General features: G+C 40.4%; 1 protein-coding gene across 20 annotated transcripts in view; it reads right to left on the bottom strand.

Annotated features, from left to right (window-relative positions):
• NRCAM (neuronal cell adhesion molecule) overlaps positions 1–22830 on the bottom strand; it is a 320573-nt gene that overhangs the window by 231826 nt on the left and 65917 nt on the right. For all 20 annotated transcript variants that reach the window (XM_067745908.1, XM_067745914.1, XM_067745919.1 and 17 more), the window contains exon 2: positions 19717–19855. The gene's annotated coding sequence lies outside the window, so the exon portion shown is untranslated. The remainder of the gene's footprint in view (positions 1–19716; positions 19856–22830) is intronic.

Here is a 22830-nt window from a genome sequence, read left to right as displayed (position 1 = left end):
TAAGAGAACAACATTAATGGAAACTGAATGGAACATACAGACTTAAACCTATCTGCATAAAATAGTCTCAAAACAGAAAATCTGAGCATCAGGAAGCTCCTAGCAGGACAAAAAAAACAAAAAAAACTACTTAGCAAACAAGACAATTCCCAGCTGTAGCACTTTCACATTTGGGAACCTGGTTTACAGTCTTGTGAATAGAAAGACATATGAAAAGAATAATTAAAAGACATCAGAGATGAGTGTCAACAAATGCGGCTATAAATATCTTCCATGAGAATGTTGAATTTCCTTCGGGAAAGTATTAGAGAGTGGATAGTATTAGTTAGCAATGGGAGAGATCAAAATTAAGAAAATGGAGGTAATATTCCGGAAACCAAAGCAATCCCAGGAGTTTCACAGTGATATTATGGCCTCACCACTAATCCCAGAGACTCAAGAAGTCAGAAAGGTTTTTGGACGGATGAGAATACTGCTGCCCTTCAGTCCTCCCCACAGCAAGAGTGCCAGCCTCTTTCCTTACTTACCAACATCAGAGCAATACTGTTTCAAATACTGTTGACAATAGGAAGCATTTTAAATGCTCAGAATTGCCATTCCCAGCAATATAGCAAACTACATAGTTTGAAATCCAAATAAACACCAAAATATTCTGGATAAAGTATAAAAGACAATCTTGTAAAAGAATAGCTGAGCTATAAGTAATTAAAATGGAAATATCAGAGGATAACAGAAAAGTGAAAACACTCATCATTAAAGGTTAAGCCAGAACTGAAACCAGTAACTACTTTAAAGGTATTTTTCCATCACCAATTTCTGGGAAGGAGGGGGAGGGTGGAGGTGTCAAGAGTACAGGTCTTATACAGATGGCCAACAGGCACATAAAAAGATGTTCAGCACCCCTAATTATTAGAGAAATGCAGATCAAAACTACAATGAGGTATCACTTCACACCTGTCAGAATGGCCAACATCAAAAAGTCTGTAAACAATAAATGCTGGAGAGGGTGTGGAGAAAAGGGAAGCCTCCTACACTGTTGGTGGGAATGTAAATTGGTACAGCCACTATGGAGAACAGTACGGATGTTCCTTAAAAAACTACAAATAGAGCTACCATATGATCCAGCAATCCTACTCCTGGGCATACATCTGGAGAAAACCGTAATTCGAAAAGATACACGCACCCCATTGTTCACTGCAGCACTATTTACAATAGCCAGGACGTGGACAACCTAAATGTCCATCACTGGATGTATGGATAAAGAAGATATGGTACACACATACAATGGAATATTACTCAGCCATAAAAAGAACAAAATAATGCCATGTGCAGCAACATGGATGGACCTAGAGATTGTCAGACGGAGTGAAGTAAGTCAAAGAGAGAAAGACAAATATCATATGATATTGCTTGGATGTGGAATCTAAGAAAATGGTACCAATGAACTTATTTATAAAATAAAAATAAACTCACCAAGCAAACTTGTGGCTGCCAAAGGTGGGGGGAAGGGATAAACTAGGAGTTTGGGATTAACAGATACACACTCTTATGCTTAAAATAGATAAACAACAAGGACCTACTATATAGCACAGGGAACGATATTCAGTATCTTGTAATAACCTATGATGGAAAAGAATCTGAAAAAGAGTATATATGCATATGTATATATACACACACATATGTATATGTATAACTGAATCACTTCGCCATACCCGTGAAACTAACACAACATGGTAAATCAACTACATTTCAATTAAAAAAAAAAAAAGAGTATGGGTCTTGGATCTGTATCAGGAGAAAAGTCAAAATAGAGGCAACTGCATGAAAACTGGATTCCCAAGGGCTCTGCCCTTTTTGAAGTAGAAAAAAAGTTCACCATATAAAGGGAAATGGCCAAGAAAACTGTCCCTCTTGACTCTGATGTTGAGTGAAGGATAAAAAAGCCTCCTTGAAAAGCTGTACTCATAAGCCACCAGACCCTCCCCCTCTGGGATTTCAGGTCCTAACTTACACTCTGCATGATTACCAGAAATCCAAGGCCAATGAATTAATTTAAGCCAGTCCTATTTCCCTTAAAACAAATCTAAATCTTCCACGGAGAAACACACCCTCAAACCAGACCTTACAGAATTCCCACAGATAACAATTTAAAAAAATTAGATGATATGAAAAAGCAAGACACCATGAGTGAGAGTCAGCAGAAAGAATACATGGTACAACCTGTCAAGACTTCATGTGTTGGAATTATTAGAATCAAAATATAAACTGTCTGCTATCAAAAACATTAAAGAGGAAACTGAATACATAAGCAAAGAATATGAGACGATGAAAATGAAGCTGATGTGAAAAAGAACCAAACAGAATGTTCTGAAATAAAAAAATATAATTATTCAAGTGAAAAATTTATTGTGTTGGTCAACTAGCTAATAAGACACAAAACTGGGAAAATAACCAGCTGAAACAGAAAAAAAAACTAAAAAAAGAAAAAATGTGTAAAGAAGGTTAAGAGGCGGGACTTCCCTAGTGGTCCAGTGGTAAAGAATTCGCCTTCCAATGCAGGGGACGCGGGTTCAATCCCTGGTCGGGGAACTAAGATCCCACATGCTGCGGGGCAACTAAGTCTGTGTACCTCAACTACTGAGCCCATGTGCCTCAACTAGAGAGAGAAAACCTGCACACCAAAACTAGAGAGAAGCCTGAGTGCCGTAACAAAGAGACGGTGTGCCACAATGGAAGATCCCACATGCCTCAACAAAGCTCCCATGTGCCACAACTAAGACCCAACACAGCCAAAAACATAGGAAAATAAATAATTTTTTTAAAAAAAGTAATACTGAGGAATTGTATTGAGACAAAATTAAAAAGAAAAAAAAGGTTAAGAAGCATGAAGGGTAAAGTTAAAGGAATAACATATATAATAGGAATTCCAGAAAGAGATAATATTGAGAATGAAGGAGAAAAAATATGTAAAGATATCATGCCTAAGAGTTTTCCAGAATGGATATAATATACAAACTCCCAGCTTCAGGAAGCAGAATAAATAAAAAGTAGGATTTTTTTTAAAAAAGCACAAAAATAAATAAACTAAACATAGAATACAGTAAAACTTCAGAATTCCAAAGGCAAAGAGAGAATCTGAAGAGTAGTCAGACAAGTCAGCCAGCATAGTGAATGAAGAGAAGGGACGGTGAAAAAGGAAGAAGGAATAGAAAAGATAAGGGAAGAATATTATGGAAGAGAAGGGAGGAAAATGGGGAAAAAAACAGCTGAAACCAAAACAGTGCTGATTAACAAACACGGGGCAGAGTGAAAGCTGAAAAAGCCTGAGGCCACTGCGAGGTAGGGGCTGCTCCTGAAATCTGATATTAAGCCTGAGAGACTAATGCAGTTCCAGATTGGTAGCATCCAGATTCCGGACAGAAAGAAGTTAATAAAATCCTCCTTACGATAGGTCTCAGGATTCCCAGGTATGCAGTTCATTCTATTACAACCTCGTAAAGAACACCACCAAACATAGAACAACTACCACGAAGGAAAGCCAGCAGAACAACAGATCGAGATGCCCAAAGATGTCAAATATTATAATGATCAGATACTAATAAAAATTATCATATCTGAAATGGTTTAAAAAATTTAAATGGTAATAAAACTCACAAAGGAATTTACAATACAATATTACTCACCCTTAAAAAAGGAAAGAAATCCTGACATATGCTACAGCATGGATGAACCTTGACGCCATGATGCTACGTGAAATAAGCCAGACACATAAAGACAGATATTGTAGGAGTTCATTTATCTAAGGTCCCTAGAAAAGTCAGGTTCATGGAGACAGAAAGTAGGACGGAGGCTGCCAGAGGCTGGGCAGTGGGGGAAATGGGGATGTTTAATGGGGACAGAGTTTCAGTTTTGCAAGGTGAAAAGAGTTCTGGATTGGCTGCACAACAATGTGAACATACTTAACTGAACTGTACACTTAAAAATGGTTAAGATGGTAAAAAAAAAAAAAGTTTTAGTGTATTTTACCACAACTAAAAAAATTAAAACACAAAGGGTAAAATGTGATAAAGTTGACCAGACAGATTTACAAAATAACATGAAACTTCTGAAAATGAACAATAAAATCAACTAACTTAAAAAAGTTTCTTTAACTCAATACATGATAAACATCATATAAGACACAGCTAAAAACAGTATTATTTAAAAGAAATAGAGCTCAATAAATGATCCATAATACAGCACAGGCAAAAGAAAAATATGAAAGAGAATTTAAGTCATAGAAAATAAAATGAGAAGGTTTAAGTAAGTCTAGTTAGAGTTTCAAAGGGGAGGAATGAAAGTGAGGGAATGTTCAAAGAAGTAATAGCTACACTTTTTATATATGGGAAAACTGAGGCACAGAAAGATTAAGTGGCTTTCCCAAGGTTCCAAGCTAGCACATGGTAGAGCCCAGACCAGAATCTAGGCAATCTGTTTCCATAGTAAACGGTCCTGAACACTGAGCTATTCTCCCTCTCTTTTGTATATGGGTAATATTCCATTCTAAAAAAAAAGACTTGAAAAGGAGAAAAATGGTTGGCATTAATGCCCCAAGGACTAATGCCATTAAAAATGTTTCGCAAAAACCTAAGTATGTTGTGTGTGCATCTATATATGTGTGTGAGTGTAACAAGAAACACGCAACAAAAAGTTAATAATCAGGGCTTCCCTGGTGGTGCAGTGGTTGAGAGTCCACCTGCCGATGCAGGGGACACGGGTTCGTGCCCCGGTCCGGGAAGATCCCACATGCCACGGAGCGGCTGGGCCCGTGAGCCATGGCCGCTGAGCCTGCGCGTCCGGAGCCTGTGCTCCGCAACGGGAGAGGCCACAGCAGTGAGAGGCCCGTGTACCGCAAAAAAAAAAAAAAAGTTAATAATCATTTTACCTGCCTTATTTTATTTTCTTCACATTTTTCTTCATTTTCTAAATTATCTGCAGTGAATGTGTGTTACTTCTATATTCAGGAGGATAAATCAACATTATTTAAAAATACTCCTGCCCTTGGCTTTTTTTTAAAAAAAACCATATATCCTAAATCACATGGTAAATTGCATAGGAAGTCTAATTACATCTTGCCTGGCAGATAACAGACAACTCTTGAGTGTTACTAGGTTCCAAAAAAAGGGCCTCCATTTTGTATCCGAAGGCAAAGAGTGTTTTAGATTTCAGCAAAAATTTTAAGAGCCTGGCACAGACTTGCTTCGGGCTGGTCTCAACATGCGCAGATTTATGTGGCTTTGGGGCAATGCCACCCCTATCCAAGGCAGAAAGGTACCCAGGAGGGGTCCTCTGTCCACAGCCACTAAGGTGAATAAGGAGAGACACAGGCGGAATTTGATGCAACGATCAAGAAACAGACTCACGATACAAAGAAATTAGCTGCCTGATTAGCAAGTTTAGAAAAACAGCCCCTAAAAGGGTGCGTGCGTGTCCTCCTGACACTCAGGAAAGCATGGGAGGCTGCAAAGGGGGTGCATGAAAACTGCTAAGTGTGTGAGCCCGCGGGGTCACCTCACAGTTGCATCTGTTTTGTTTTCCAGAGGAAGCGGGGAAGGAACGCATTTCTGCAAAGCAGAGCTTTCTTGAAAGTGGGGGAAAAAGCTCTACAGACAGAAAATGGTAGAGTTGTTACCCAGTAAACAAAGCACTAACTAAAAGGGCAATCCATGGAAATACTGGGTCAATCCCCTGGCATCTAAGGGCCAGCGCCCAGCCTCAGGTTTTTTGTGTTTTTTTTAATTGGGGTATAGGTGCTTTACAATGTTGTGTTGTGTTAGTTTCTGCTGTACAACAAAGTTAATCAGCTTTATGTATACATATATGCCCTCCCTCTTGGACCTCCCTCCCACCCATCAAGATCACCACAAAGCACCGAGCTGAGCTCCCTGCGCTATACAGCAGGTTCTCACTAGCTGTCTGTTTTACACAAAGCAATGCACATACGTCAATCCCAACCTCCTGATTCACCCCACCCCCTCCTCCACCATGTCCACACGTCTGTTCCCTACATCTACATCTCTATTCCTGCCCTGCAAATAGGTTCATCTGTACCATTTTTCTAGATTCCACATATATGCTTTAATATATTATATTTTTCTCTTTCTGCCTTACTTCACTCTGTATGACAGTCTCTAGGTTCATCCACGTCTCTACAAATGACCCAATTTCATTCTTTTTCTGGCTGAGTAATATTCCATTTGAAGTGAGGGTGGGAACAGCAGGCTCCCCCTTCCAGTAGCCCAGGCACAGTAACACTGTTATTAACAACTTAATACACCAAAACAAAAAACATATTGACTTTCTAAAGGTAATAACTCCAAAACTGCCCACTATCAGTTTCTACAGAACAACCGGAAGAGCACCGTGGAACACACATGTTTCATAATCTGTTACCACCACTCCTCGGGTTACTAGCTTTGTGGATTGGAGCAAATCACTCACTTTTTCTTAGCTTTGGTTCCAGGCTTGTAAGATGGATATAATAACACCTGTCTCACAGAGCCCTTGTGAAGATAAGGTGAGACAGTGGATACATTGCCTAGCGCAGCGCTCCTGCAAATGCTCTGGAAATACTCTTTCCACTCCTGTCCCGTTTACTCACCCGCTGAGCCGCAAGCCACACCACACACACACACACACACACACACACACACACACACACACACGCAGAGCCTGTGCCTCCTCAGAATGATGTAGCCTAGGAAAACAGCCTTCAAAAGTCACTCCTGTGTGGCTCACGACCTCCAAAATAAAGATGAACAACTCAAGTGTATTAAAGTGAGTAGTGGGAGCTATCTTTTGCTTCAGATTTCACTTAAAAATTACAAATTACCGAATAGTAGCTGGAAAGGGAAACTGCTAATGAATATTTATGAAGTCCGCTAACCAGAAACAAAGACAAAAGCTGCCTTTTCTTGTCACATTAAAGTGAAAACAAACAAGACATGGAAGAGGTAGCTGGGGGGCCCAAAATGAAACTTTCATTTCAGGGACTGAGACAGGAATTCGAAGTCTGATAAAGTATATAGCTGGGACAGGGGGATACACAACCCCTAAGAATTCTAATGAACACAGTCCGCAGGGACTCGAATGGAATTCCATCTTGAACATCCAAGGGCAGTCATTTGGCTAATGGTGAACAGATCTAACTCTTGGCTTCCAAGCCAAAGAAGGCTGAAAAACTTAAATAAAAATTAAGAACAAGAGGTTGAGAAATGTTTCTTTTTAATGAAGTACAGTCTCATACTTTATCAACTTCAGTTTTTGCCAAAGACAACCAACCATAAGTCATCCTTGGGCCAATAACCTGGTGGAATATAGTGAATAGAGACTGAAATGTCTTGGTTACTTTATGCTGGGTATGTGTGCTTGGTTTTTATCTCTCTTTTTTTTTTTTTAATATTTATTTGGCTGTGCCGGGTCTTAGTTGCAGCATGCGGGATCTTAGTTGCACCATGCAGGATCTAGTTCCCTGACCAGGGGTCGAACCCAGGTCCCCTGCACTGGAAGCACGGAGTCTTAACCACTGGACCACCAGGGAAGTCCCTGGTTTTTACTTCTGAGTTTCACTGAAGACTGAGTGGGGCAACTGAATTTCTTATTCTGAAAAAACGAACATCATCATGATACATCACCAAGAGTCAGAACTTGGAAGTAAGTACATTTGGTTTAAGAATAGGCAAAAAAAACCAAAAAAACAAAAAACTTTTGAAGGGCACAAGCTAGGCTGGGGTAAAGGAAAGCTTTTCTTTCCATGTAAGTTTGAAGCTTTAAAACTGGACTACAGTGTATGAAACTTATGAAAAACCTGAAAGTAACTAAAAATCTATCAGATCTGCTCAAGATCTCTTCAAAGAAAAGGGAGATTTGACAGAAGAGATTTGATGGCGGCAATAGGAACAAAAATTTTAAAACCTTTTTCATGTTTGTACCTCAGAGGCTTATTAAACCGTTCTTATATTACAGTACTTCTTCCACTTTAAAGTATGTATGAATCCCTGGGCATCTTGTTAACATGTAGATTCTGATTAAGCAGGTCTGGTGTGAGGCCTGAGCTTCTGCATTTTTAGCAAGCTCCCAGGTGATGCCCACACAGCTGGTCTGTAGATAACACTTTCAGTAACAGTTTAGTAAATAAAATAGAAGCCAGAAGATTTGAGTTTCAGTGCCTGCTGTCACCTTAACACATTAAGATGTGAGGGCATGGCCCCAAGCTCAGTTTTCTTCTTTTTTTTTTTTTTTGCGGTACGTGGGCCTCTCACTGTTGTGGCCTCTCCCTTCGCGGAGCACTGGCTCCAGACGCGCAGGCTCAGCGGCCATGGCTCACGGGCCCAGCCGCTCCACGGCATGTGGGATCTTCCCGGACCGGGGCACGAACCCGTGTCCCCCACATCGGCAGGCGGACTCTCAACCACTGCACCACCAGAGAGGCCCCCAGTTTTCTTTTTTGATAGATAATAGCTTACCTTGATACCTTATGGGTCATTGTGAAGTTCAAATTAAAGAACATGCAAAAGCACTTTGTGAAGTGCAAAGAACAAAGAATAGCAGTATTATTACAGTTATTAAAAAGATCATAAAGGATAAATAACTTGCTGATGAACGCAAAGTGAGAGGCAGAATTAGGCTTAAAACCTATACCATCTGGTCTTAAAGTTCTTTGAGTTTTAATGTGTTGCAACTTAAGGTAAGTTTTATTTCCATCCATGTTGCTGAAATGTATTTCCAGAATACATTTCCCTTCTTATCTTAATGCATATATTACATTGAAAATTTACATGTGGGGATGATCCCAGCATGCCTATTTCCCCAGGCGAGTGGTGGTCACACTGACTGCTGTACTGTTCCCTGATGCCCCAGGGGGCGAACATAATACTATGCACACACAGTCTACATAACACCGTTGTCAAACTGGGTACAATGTATTGTAGACTCGTATAAATGCCCACCCGTGCAAGAGAATTTCAACATGGTCCTGATTACTATGGGCTGGAGTAATTGAGGAAGGCTTTGTGGATGAGGTGTGCTCAAAAGGAACGGAATGGCTTGGATAGCTTAGAAAGGCAAAGCTGACGCTGAGCAAAATCAGAGAGGAACTCGATTTCATGAGCTGCTTGTGAGAGCACACACAGTCTCAGGCTCTGTATTCGATAACCAGATCAAGACAGTCTTACGTTTGAAATTGACATGCACACACTGCTATATATAAAATAGATAACCAGGGACTTCCCTGGTGGTCCAGTGGTAAAGAATCCGCCTACCAGTGCAGGGCACGTGGGTTCAATCCCTGGTCCGGGAACAAAGATCCCACATGCCAGGGTCAACAAAGCCTGCGTGCCACAACTACAGAGTTTGCGTGCCTCAACTAGAGAGCATGCGTGCTACAAACTACAGAGCCCACGCGCCCTGGAGGCCCTGTGCCACAACTAGAGAGAGAAACACCGCACGCCACACCTAGAGAAGCCCACACGCGGCAAAGAAAATCCCGCATGCCTCAATGAAGATCCCACCTGCCGCAACTAAGACCCTACTCGGCCAAATAAATAAGTAAATAATGAGTTAAACATTGAATTCAAAAAAAGTACGATAGAAATGTGAGGCAATATAAGAAAAAATAGATAACCAACAAGGACCTACTGTATAGCACAGGGAACTCTGCTCAATTTTATGTAACAACCTAAATGGAAAAAGAATTTGAAAAAGAATAGATAGATACACGCATATGTATAACTGAATCACTTTGCTGTACACCTGAAATTAACACAACATTGTTAAACAACTATACTCCAATATAAAATGTTAAAAATATATTTTAAAAATAAAATATTAAAAACATAAATTATACAGGTTATTTCACAGAGGCCATATCTCCCCAGATAATGAAACATTCTATCTCTTGAAGTAGCAAAATAAAAGTAACACCTGCTAATAATAGAAAAAAGTATCAGCCATAGTTACACCACCTTTAAAGGGCCAATGTTAACATTTTGGTGCATTTACATCCAGTCTTCTTTGATGCGTATACATTGTATATTTGCATAGAGTGTATATATACATACATATATATATATATATATATGAAAATATGAAACTGGAATCATATTGTTTGTACAGCTTTGTACTCTGCTCTTCTAAATTAACTTGTTAATAAAATTTTCCAGACTTCAAAAACAAAAGAAAATCTTTTTTTAAGTGTCTTTTTTTTTGTTCTTTGGGTTTTTTAAATTTATTTTTGGCTGCGTTGGGTCTTCGTTGCTATGTGCGGGCTTTCTCTAGTTGCAGTGAGCGGGGGCTACTCTTCGTTGCCGTTGCCGTGCCCGTGCTTCTCATTGCAGTGGCTTCTCTTGTTGCAGAGCACAGGCTCTAGGCATGCAGGCTTCAGTAGTTGCAGCACGCGGGCTCAGTAGATGTGGCACAGGGGCGCTAGAACATAGGCTCAGTAGTTGTGGCGCACAGGCTTAGTTGCTCTGCGGCATGTGGGATCTTCCCGGACTAGGGCTCGAACCCGTGTCCCCTGCATTGGCAGGCGGATTCTTAACTACTGCGCCACCAGGGAAGTCCCCAAAAAAGATAATCTTGTGTTAGAACACCGAGGCCATCTCCACTGCTGCGGCAGTGGGGGAGGCCAGGAATACCGGGGTAAAGGTTGTGTATGTTTTCCCTCATGAGACAGAGAGCCATTTGAAGAGTTTTAATATGGCAGTAACAGAAGGAATGAAATTGGCTATTTCAATGGGATATACCGCGGAGAGTATTGACGACATGGGATCAGTAGGAATACATGTAAAACTCATGTTTCCATTAATGGATGCATTTAATCAAGTGAAAACTTAAACAGAACCTCTATCTACCTGTGTATGCTTAAAAAATTAAAATAATCAATGAATTAAAGCAGAGCTGCTATACACATATTGTTGGCTGTCACTAGCAGAGTTAGAAATTATTATTTGGTCAGTCTTACTTAATTTGAAACCTCTAACTTCCTACTGGAGTACAATGCAAATCCCAGACATCATATAATTTTACCTATAAATTCTTCACCCAAGAATCTTTCACAGATAAGAATGCAGCACCATTACTGCTATTAGCAAAATCATATAATCATAATCCTTATACTGATAGCTAAATAATATTCACTTTGTTAAAATTTCCCCAAATAGCTCACAAATATTTGATGTTTCAGACTTTTTTGTTTTTCTCTTCCCTTTATCAATGGAATTTTAGATTAAAAATTATTTAAAATAAGACTGCTTTTAACGTGTTTGTGCATGTTTTAAAAATAAATAAATAAAGCAGAACTGCTTTAGGTCAAGGTGTGATGGGGCCCCCAGGCTGGGGGCCTCAGAGGTTGAACCCTCAGAGGTTGAACCCTTAGGTCTGCTGGGTTTCTTTTGAGAGAAGATACCATAGTGTGATGAGAATCTAAAATAGGATGCTGCGATTAGAGATCCAAAGGGAATCTGTGCAGATATAGTTCTATGAGAGAAGAACAGACCATTTTTGGCTGTGATGGAAGCCCAGGCAGGCATTTTGGCCCGGAGTCCAAGGCTCCTTCTCCCACCTCATTCTGTCTCTGCCTATGACTATTTGACAAGACATGCCAAGGAGAAAATGCAAAATCCAATATACTTACTAGTAACTGAGAAACATCTTAGTGGCTTCCTCTTATCGTTCGACTCTGAGGACTTAAAAGAACATTAAAAACCTAGTCCCCTATCTTTAATCTTATCTCTAAGCCATTAATTGATTGAAAAAGATGTTCTCCAAAGTTCCACACTTCTTGCTGGGGTTCTAAAGCCCTTCAGAGTGATTTAATACTCATGAGTGCTCATTTTAACAATGTCATGCCAAGATCCGAGTCTCAAAAGAACTTACCCTGGATATAGATAAATGGCCCAGGATGGTAGGCTTTAGTTTATTTTTATATAGAATATAAAGAGATGACATACAGTAAGATTGAAAATTGTGATAATACCTGTCAGATTTTTAAATGGACAGAAAGACACCTATTCAATGAAAAAGATTTACTAAATTATCAGAGAACCACATACGAGGTGCCTATGAACATTTTCAAAGATACCATAAAGAAATTTAGTTAAAAAGAAAATGAAAGTGGTCAAACAGTAGTTATCTTCCATTTGCAAAACAGAACATATGTGTCTGAGTTTCTAGGAAGCATCATTTCTGAAATCTGATATCAGAGAATCACAGAGTTCAGAGTTCTCTATAAATTCTCTGGGAAGCATCTCAGTGATTCAGGACTGAATGTTGTCTTGTCTTTTTTTGAAGATTTTAAAAAACATATATTTTACAAGCCCCTTCCTGTGTTTTATTGCCCAAGAACAGAGGAATTCCCTTAATACAAACCCAACTATCTTCCTCCTTTAATTTATGTCCGTTTTCTCATGTTCTGTCCTCTGTGAACATGGACAAAACACATCCAATAGTCCCCTCATAAAAGACTTCCACTTACTTGAAGCTAGAAGGCAAGTTACCTGTCAATCTTCCAATCTTAATTCCAGAGCCTTTCATTTTTTTTCCCATAGGACTTTCTATTCACCTCTTTCATGACTTCAGGTTCCCTTTAGAACCCTGCCCAGTTTCTTCATGTACTCAATAAAAGAAAACTAACAATGAGGAAGAATGATTTAAATGTACAGGTGGTGCATCTTTGATTAACTTGATCCTCTACTAAAATAAATATTGTCATAAAAATGACATTAAAATACATTCTGGGGGCTTCCCTGGTGGCGCAGTGGTTGAGAATCCGCCTGCCGATGCAGGGGACACGGGTTCGTGCCCCGGTCCAGGAAGATCCCACATGCCGCGGAGCGGCTGGGCCCGTGAGCCATGGCCGCTGAGCCTGCGCGTCCGGAGCCTGTGCTCCGCAACGGGAGAGGCCACAACAGTGAGAGGCCCGAGTACCGCAAAACAAACAAACAAACAAACAAAACATTCTGTATTGTAATCAACTGGTCGGAACTACTGCACTATTTATGGATTATCTGCAGGCAATTACAACAAAAGCTATAATTTATGAAGAGCTTCCTGTGTGCCGGGCACTGAATACTTGCTATCAAATCCTGGCAACAACTCTAAGAGGTTGGTATTGTTATCCCCATTTTTCACAGGGATGGTGTGGGCTAGACTGTCAGAGATCTTGATTATGACTCTAACGCCAGTGTCTTTTCACAGTGGTCTACAGATACATGATCACACACTCACACATGTATGCAGGGCATGGTCCAGGTATGGGGGCGGCTGCAGGTCAGGCTTCCTGGAACCAAACTCTGAGATGAGCATTTACATGTGGGGGTTTCATTGGTGAGGGCTCCTGGGCTCAACATATAGGGTAGAGTGAACAAAGCATACAAGGCACTGGGAGGAGCTGGACTGTAGTGCGGTCACAACAAAAGCCCCGGGTGATCGTACAGGCCCTACAGCCTTGTCCTGAATTGGGGCAAGGACCTTTGTGTCCCCAAATTGACCAGCCATTGAATGTACGCTGCCGCCCTGGAGCAGGGAGGAGAATCTTGCGTGAGGCAGCTCTCTTTAGCTAACAGCTAAGGGTAGCCACCAAGGAGGGACCCAGCTGTGAGCTCTCAGCAGTCAGGATCCCCAGAAGCTGGGGAAAGAGTACCTCAGTCCCGAAAGGGTCAAGGGATCTGGGTGACGCATCACAGCTCTACTACAGTGACTCTATTTTTGGATCCCCAACTTAGGATATGGTTCTGGGTACCTGTTTACGGGTTGGTAAGTTACAGAAATTATGTAGCTTTAATGTCAAAGAAATCAAACAAATAAGGCAGAGGTGGGAAAAGAGACTACAAATACGGCTTTGGTTTATGGGTAGGAACTGAAAAATATCTATCTCTTGCCTTTCCGTCGCTTTCTTCACCTTTTTCTGTCTCTGTCCCTTTGCCGTGTCACATTCTCTGTATGATACACATACACTAATACGATGACTGGAAACTTTGATAGCAAAGAGGGGAAACAAAAGAGAGAGAATAATCTGAAATATTGGTAACAGATAATTATTACCAATAGTGGTAAGTGGATATCATCATTTTTGAATAGTTCTGTCAACGATAATACACATGTCCTCTGAAGGAAGATGTCACAAAGGATGAATAAACCCTATTAGTCGTTCTGCATCCTCAGTAATGTTTTTATCCATAATCTTTCCTCATAGATTTTATTTTCTAAACCATATTAAAAAGACATAATTGCCTCAGGATGGTTCTTGCCTAAAAAAAAAAAAATACAAATACTTGTACTACTGATCATTGAAGAGGACGTTCTATTTCATTTTCTATTTTATAATGAGAACCATCAAAAATGTTTATAAAGTTTAAAATCAAAATTATGCATTATTTATTGTTCTCTATCCATTATGGAGAAGCTTTTTAAAAGCTAGAAAGCCAACAACTAGCTGGAATGTCTCATTAGGACATGAATTTGAAACAGATCCCCAGGGGATAACGAATCCAGCTTATATTACAGGAAAATGTGAAGAGTATAAATTCATATTATGCTGCCTTGCTATTCTATTAACGAATGCAAAAATAAATTCTCTAGTCATTTTAACATGAGCAGCAAGATATTAGCGCAGAAGCCAGAGTTCAAAAAGTTAATGATAAATCTGAATCAAGAGTAATTTCGAAAGGACTCAAACGACAAAAGGCAGGGGAGAGTGAAAATTCAAATGCAGCAGGACATTATCTGATTAGAAATCCGCTGGCATTGTCCTCCATCGAAATGGCCCACAAATTGCTGATGTCTGTGACCTCTACAGTGGGATTGAATTTGGATCCCAAAGCTGGTGGCTCAGCATTTCCTGTCCCCTCTCTTTTCAAAATCCCACACTACAAAAGGGCATAGGGTAACACGTTTTACTGCTAAGCATGATTTGAGCCTGTTGGAAGACTGCCCATTCAAAAGTGTCACCCTGGCAACTCACCGATGGCTTTTACCTTCAAAGAGTTTGCCCTAAACAACCCCCTCCGGCGGAATTCTGTATTCTACCCACAGGGTAGAAGGAAGGCAGTCTTGAATATTTCAAAGTCTGAGTACTTTTAAGTGGCAACTCCAAAGCTCACATAAGCGCTATCCATTGCTTTGCTGGCATAATGGTACGTGAAATACTCATTCTGGAATCTGAGCAGGAAGCAGCCACCCAATACTGCTGTCCACAGTAAGATGAGCTCCCACGAAGCCAAACAATGGCTTTCCCAGCCATCACACCTTCTTCTGTTCACTGTCTACAGAAGCTTCCACACCTGTCCATCTCTGTTCATGTCGTCATTCTGCTCAAGGTGGCCAAGCTACGCAGAGGGCAAACATGTCAAGACAACGTCTCCCCATGGCTCTCACCCGTTACCAAGCGAAGGGTGATTTACCTGTTTCCCATCCACGATATACTGTCTCCACTCCTAGTTCCATAAACACAAACTGCCAAGGGTCTCCTGTTTTGAAAACATCGTATTAGTCTGTGTCTATCCCACAAAGACTATGAGTGAGACAGGAAGGCAGAAAAAGAGACAGACCAAAATGGGGAGACGTATTTCTTGGGCTCTGCACATAAGCAACTGGAAACTCCTTTTGTGACTGGCAGCTCTCAGGAGAGTGAATCACGTCGTGTACCAGCACCCTGATGACTTACAGCCCACTGGTTTCACGGCAATGACTGACCATTCTGTGAATTTCAGAGAATAATTCATTGTCCTTCAGACCACCTCCAACTTGCACTCGTGTGACGTCATTCTAAGATACACCAACTCAGCATTTCCATGGATTCATCTTCTATACATGAAATTCACTGGGTCTTTGACCCAAACTGAAATAGCTTCTGCTTAAAAGTGTTGTCTTTAAAATACATGAGGAGTGCCTTTTTTAATGTATGAACGCTATCTCTTATTAAAAAAGGGGAAATAAAACTGGAAAAAAAAATAGGTTTCAGAAAACTGGGCTGTGTGGCCAGTGTTTGCCATGTTAGTTAATGTGCCTAACACATTGGTACTGCAAGTACCTACGTGGAAAAAATTGACTTGATAATGCATTGAGATGATAGTCCTTTTTTAATTGGAGTTTAAACATAGGTGATTTTGATTCTCTTTCAATCCTTCCTTTTAGCAGTGGAACCAGTACAGAGAAAATAAAGGCCGCCAGAAAACAAAATCCATGCTAAAAAACTTTTAGGTACAAAAATAAAAAATAATAAAACCTTAACCAGAGCCTAAAACAGTAAAGCAAAATCTGTTGAACATAGAGTGATTAACCAAAGCATATGCCATCAGTGTGAACTGATTTACTGAATTCAATTTCCTATTTTAAGACACATAGGTAATCTCACGGTTCAATAAAGATTTGGAAGAAGAAGGAAAATACTAAAGTGGAAAGGACAGAATGAGTTCCAAGAGGCCAGGGCGCCGGCTCCAGCTGTCAACACTGAGCAAGTTACTTAATTTTGCTTCAGATGAATTGTCTTGTGTATAAAAATGGAAGTGACATTAACTGATCTTGAAAGTTTCTGGAAGGATGGTAGAGAAGTGAACTAGAAGGAGGAAAAAAGGGGCATTTTGTAATTTTCCAGCAGGTCTTAAGGAGAAAAAAAAAATCAGTAAATTAATTAAGGCCATGGTAATCGAATCAAATTCACTCAAAATAGCACTATTGTAAGTATTATTTGAATTTAAAATTTTTACCCATGACAGTCCCTCAAAGAAGGCTCTGAGTAATGTACTTCAAAAGTCTAACTCGGATAGACTTGACCTCAAACAGTGCAGCCTCTGTTACAACAGTCTTCCTTAATGACATTCTGGGTTGATGCCGGGAAGACCCAAAGGCTGGGACCCTGGCACCCCCCCTCTGGAGAATGCGAGAAAGATCCTACTCAGTCTTCCATAAGCAATGCTCAGATCCTGGGCAGAAAAATGAACGTGAGGAATTGACAAGAAGCCTCGATGTATACAGAAAACGAACTAAACTTCGGAAAGCCAAGGACTTTTCTTAAATAATTTCTATAACCACTGTGAATTAAAATGGAGAATGGCACTCGTTTGTAAGTCTCCCACATTTTAGGGTTTACAAGGTTTTTCAAATACTGGTTGAAATTTCCTTTCATCAAACTCAGAAGGTCACAACATTTGTCATGAGGAAAAATCCTAATTTATCATGCCAAGAAAATAAGGCCAAAAAGTACAGATACAAACGATATGATAGGTAATGGCAAAATAAAATGAAAATTGAGAATGTGTTGAGTTGTGTGTGTGTGTGTGTGTGTGTGTGTGTGTGTGTGTGTGTGTGTTTGGCCATGCCACGCAACCTGTGGGATTCTTAGTTCCCTGACCGGAGATCGAACCCATGTCTCCTGCAGTGGAAGCATGGAGTCTTCACCACTGGACCACCAGGGAAGTCCCAGGAGTTGTGTTTTAAGTGTAAGAATGAATAATAGTGAGGGCTTAAGTACAAAATCAAATTCCTATTTTTAACTATTGCCTGTAACTCCCAAGTCAATGTTGCTAGCCCTGAACCCTCCCCTAACCACCACACTTAAACTTCCAACTGCCTGGTGGATATTTCAACCTATCTTTGAAATATATATGTCCCAAATATACCTCAACGTCCTCTCCTCTCCAACAGTAAGTCCGCTTCCCTCCTAATCCCCTTGATGACATCATCATGCTTCGGTCACCCAAGTCAGAAACCTGCCAATCCCAAGTCCTAGCATGTTCTTGCTTCCAATGCCCAAACTATCACCAAATCCAGAATACTCTAGCTCTTTCAAATTTCACTCTCTCTATTCCTCACTGCTTCTACTCTAATTCTAGCCCTTCCATCTCTTCCCCAGATCATTACAAAACGGATATTCCTTCCTTCAATCTGGCTCACCTGCAACTCTTTTTCTATACTTTCTCCAGGGTAACACACCTAAAACGCCAATGACTGCCAGTTTAAAACCCCTCAGGGGAAAAGGGAACCCTCTTACACTGCTGGTGCAGCCACTATGTAAAACAGTATGGGGTTCCTTAAAACACTAAAAATACAGTTACCATATGATCCAGCATTCCCACTCCTCGCATATATCCAGAGAAAACCATACTTCGCAAAGACACATGCACCCCAATGTTCATTGCAGCACCATTTACAATAGCCAGGACATGGAAGCAACCTAAATGCCCATCAACAGATGAATGAATAAAGAAGATGTGGTACATATATACAAGGGAATACTACTCAGCCATATAAAAGAATGAAATAATGCCATTTGCAGCAACATGGATGGACCTAGAGGTTATCATACTAAGTGAACTCAGACAAGGAAAGACAAATATCATACGATATCACTTATTTGTGGAATCTAAAAAAAATGATACAAATGAATGTATTTACAAAACAGAAACAGACTCACGCACACAGAAAACAATCTCATGGTTACCAAAGGGGAAAGGTGGGTGGGGAGGAATAAATTGGGAGTTTGGAAATTATCAGATACACACTACTATATATAAAACGGGTAAACAACAAGGTCCTAGTGTATAGCACAGGGAACTATATTCAATATCCTATAATAAACTATAATGGAAAAGAATCTGAAAAAGAATGTATCACTGCTGTACACCAGACACTAATACAACATTGTAAATCAACCATGCCTCGATTTTTAAAAAAACCCTCAGTGCTTACACTTACACACACACACACACACACACACACACACACACCCCACACACACACCCATACCTGTGGTTCAACAATCCTGAAAACGTATTACTTCCACATGTGGGTTTCACACACCTATCCCACCGCCCCTGCCTGCAATGCCCTCCTCAACCCCACCCTGCTCTTTACCAGGCTAACTCCTAGTCATCTTTCAAGGGCCATTTGAGGGGTCACCTTCTCTAGGAAGCCTGCTTTTACACACACAATCTTCCAGCCCCAGGCTGCCTTTGATGCCTTTTCCATTTCCATTCCTTAGTGTACTCTCGATATATTTATATCATATTGGAGTTGGTCACATTTATTTATGCATTTATCTCTGCAACTTACAGATATTCCTTGAAGGGTAGGACTTATCACCTTTGCTTTTTGAGATCCTAGCAAAGTTTACTGAATCGAAATAAAAATGAACCAAACTATAGAGGAAAACAGATTGCAGCGTATGAGGGTATTTGGAGGGTTATAAATGTTCGGAAATAGTCATTGTTTTTCTTACTTATGCAAATAATACATCATGGTTTACAAAGTGCTTTCACATAAGTTACATTGTTTGATTCTTAAAACAATTCTAGAAGGCAGGGTAAGGCAGAAATGAAGGCTGAGGGAGACCCCAAATGCATAAGAAATTTCTCCGGGAGAACAAACATTACTAATTTTTTTAAGGGGTGTGTGTGTGTGTGTGTGTGTGTGTGTGTGTGTGTGTTCAAGTAGGTCTTCATAGATCTTCATTTCACAGCTCCAAACTTTAAATAAATTCCTGTTCAGTCAAAATAGCCAATTGATTTCCTTCACCACTACTAAAAAAAAAAAAAACTCCTGCAAAACAAAAACTCTCAATTCTTTACCAAGAATTATCAATAACCTATTCCCTTATTCACTCTTTTCCAAGAAGCAGATCTTGGAAGACAGAACAGCTCATTTAGACTTCTAAAGACAAAGAGAAAACTGTTTCACTCTTACCTTCAGAAGATCCACTGGGCCTGGAATCTCCTGAAAGTTTCCCTGATTTTGGAAGCCGTCCTTTTCCCGGGATGCCAATTCCCTACAGCAGCTTTGGTCAAAGTCTTCAGCACACAGGTGTGGAATATCACGAAGATTTCTGAAAAGGAAAAAAACAGAACAGTGTAAACTGTTTCGGGTTAGCTAATTCTATTAAGCTGAGATTTCGTTCAACTATCCTACTGAAACTGACAAGGGGAACTTAATACGTATTCAAGTCCATGATGAATTTTAACCAAGCCTTACTGTAGTTACAGACATCAATGTCTAAGAAACTTGAGGTAATTTCATTGCAACAGGTAATGAAAAAAGGTAACACAATTCCAGTTACATTTTGGTACAGGATAGTAGTCTGAATGACCCCTAAATAGCAAACAACTGCATACACAAATCAAAGAGGGCAAAAAGGCACTTGATCTTATTTTACTTGAATACTTCATGGGAATACATGGTGCTTCACAATCACATCAACAAACAGGCCGCAGCTGGGGAGAATCTAATACAGATTGAAAAGAACAAAAATGAAGAACGAAGTATTTGACGAAGGCTGACGATCTCAGTGAGGAGCGCAGCTATGCAATTACATTTCAGAGGTGGCTTTGAAGGTGCTGAGAAAAGAAAGCATCTGAGAATGAAGGTTTCAGAACACATCGTCGTAAGAAAACAAGCAAAAGGTTAAGGTAGACAAGCAAAGAATGAAACTTTAATTAAACGGAAGCCAACTAATAGTGTTTGAATAGTGTGTTTATTTAATACCTCACTTTTATGAGAAAGAGTGAAAAAAAAATCACAGAAAAAAATTGTTCAGAAGACCTCTTTTAAACCAGAACTTCGGGGCGGTATACAGGGAGAAACGAGGAAAGCAGGAAGTCTAGACCTGCCTTTCCCATTCATAGTCTGACCTCAGGCTTGCTAAGTGCTTCTTAACCTTGTGGACACCTTTGCACCACCAGGAGAGCTTTTTAAAAAATATCAGTGGGGCTTCCCTGGTGGCGCAGTGGTTGAGAGTCTGCCTGCCGATGCAGGGGACACGGGTTCGTGCCCCGGTCCGGGAAGATCCCACATGCCACGGAGCGGCTGGGCCCGTGAGCCATGGCCACTGAGCCTGCGCGTCCGGAGCCTGTGCTCCACAACGGGAGAGGCCACAACAGTGAGAGGCCCAAATCAGTGACTCAGCCCCATGCAGCCAAAGAAATCCCTGACCAATTACATCAGAAGATCAGGTAAGATGGAACCGAAGCACAGGCATTTTTTTCAAAGGAGAGAAAGTCAGAGACATTCTTTAATGACTCATTCAGAGCTAAGAGTTCTGTCTTCTCTACACAATTTGAACCTGATCACTCAATTTGCTTTTAAAACAAATACGGTTTAAATTAATAGTATCCAAAATTTTCAAACCCTAAAAAATTAAACAGTTCCCCCTTTCGAATTATAGTTTTCTCCAGATATATGCCCAGGAGTGGGATTTCTGGATCATATGGTAACTCTATTTTTAGTTTTTTGAGGAATCTCCATACTGTTTTCCATAGGGTTCCCTTTTCTCCATACCCTCTCCAGCATTTATTTGCAGACTTTTTAATGATGGCCATGCTGACCAGTGTGAGGTGATACCTCACTGCAGTTTTGACTTGCATTTCTCTAATAATTAGCAACGTTGAGCATTTTTTCATGTGCCTGTTAAGACATGGAAGCAACCTAAGTGTCCACTGATGGATGGATAAAGAAGATGCGGTACAGACAGATAAATACATAGATAGGTAGGTAGACACACAATGGAATATTACTCAGCCATTAAAAAATGAACTAATGCTATTTGCAACAACATGGATGGATCTAGAGATTATCATATTAAGTGAACTAAGTCAAAGACAAATATCATATATCGCTTCTATGTGGAATCTAAAAATAGCGTACAAATGAACTTACCTACAAAACAGAAATAGAAAACAAACTTATGGTTACCAGGAGGTAAGGGCAGGAAGGATAAATTGGGAGATTGGGATGGACATATACACACTACTATGTATAAAATAGATAAGTAATAAAGACCTACTGTATAGCACAGGGAACTCTACTCAATACTCTGTAATGACCTATATGGGAAAAGAATCCAAAAAAGAGTGGATCTATGTATGTGTATAACTGATTCACTTTGCTGTACACCTGAAACTAACACGACACTGTAAATCAACTATACTCCAATAAAACATTTTTTTAAAAAGATAAATACATAAATAAATGAATAGTTCCCCAATTTTCGAGAGGAGGGAACTAGGGCTCTGAGAGATATACTGACTTCGGCAAGGTCCAAGGGAAGCAGCAACACGAGGATGGAATCAAGTTTCCAGGGAGGATAAACGCAGACCCTGAGCTGGGGCCCGACCCTATTTTGGGCTGGGCTGGGTATGACAGGACCACATGGGGCCACACTGTTGACGAGGGCCTGATGCTACTGACTTGCTAGGCACAGGAGAGCATAACCTCAGGGTTCCTACCCCTTACGGACTAATGAAGATAAAAATAATCCTAGGAGCTGAATTACTGAGCACTTTGTATGAACCCTACATGGTGCTAAGTGCTTTAATCCTCACAAGAACTCTCTGACCTAAGTACGATTATTAGCCCCAATTTATAAATGAGGAAACTGAAGCTGAGAGTGCTTTGTCTTCTCTCCAAAATGGTGGAACTGGAATTGTAACAAAGCTGTTCTCTCCCCCGACCATGTACTGCCTCCAGGGAATGCAGTAAACAGGCAGCTGGAAGCAAGGCTACTGTGCCCTGTATCTGCCCTATCTTCTCTTTGTCACAAGGCATTCTCACACTAGAAAATGGAAACAGAAGCACCCTGGAGTCTTCTCAGTGCTTTCAGATTTTCTCCGATTAAATAACTAGTTTCTGTTGTTTGGGAAAGGATGAACATTGTACGGAATGATTTTTCTTCTCCCTGCACGCACGCGCGCGCACACACACACACACACACACACACACACTCTCTCTCTCTCTCTCTCTCTCTCTCTCTCTCTGTCTCTCCCAAATCAGTAGAAGCTGAATGGTGAGATTTAATGCCACTATTTT

The sequence above is a fragment of the Pseudorca crassidens genome, chromosome 8 (genome assembly GCF_039906515.1).
Source record: "Pseudorca crassidens isolate mPseCra1 chromosome 8, mPseCra1.hap1, whole genome shotgun sequence".
NCBI classification, from domain to species: domain Eukaryota; kingdom Metazoa; phylum Chordata; class Mammalia; order Artiodactyla; family Delphinidae; genus Pseudorca; species Pseudorca crassidens.
Note: the sequence above shows the minus strand (reverse complement) of the source record. Positions and strands in the feature narration are given on the sequence as shown.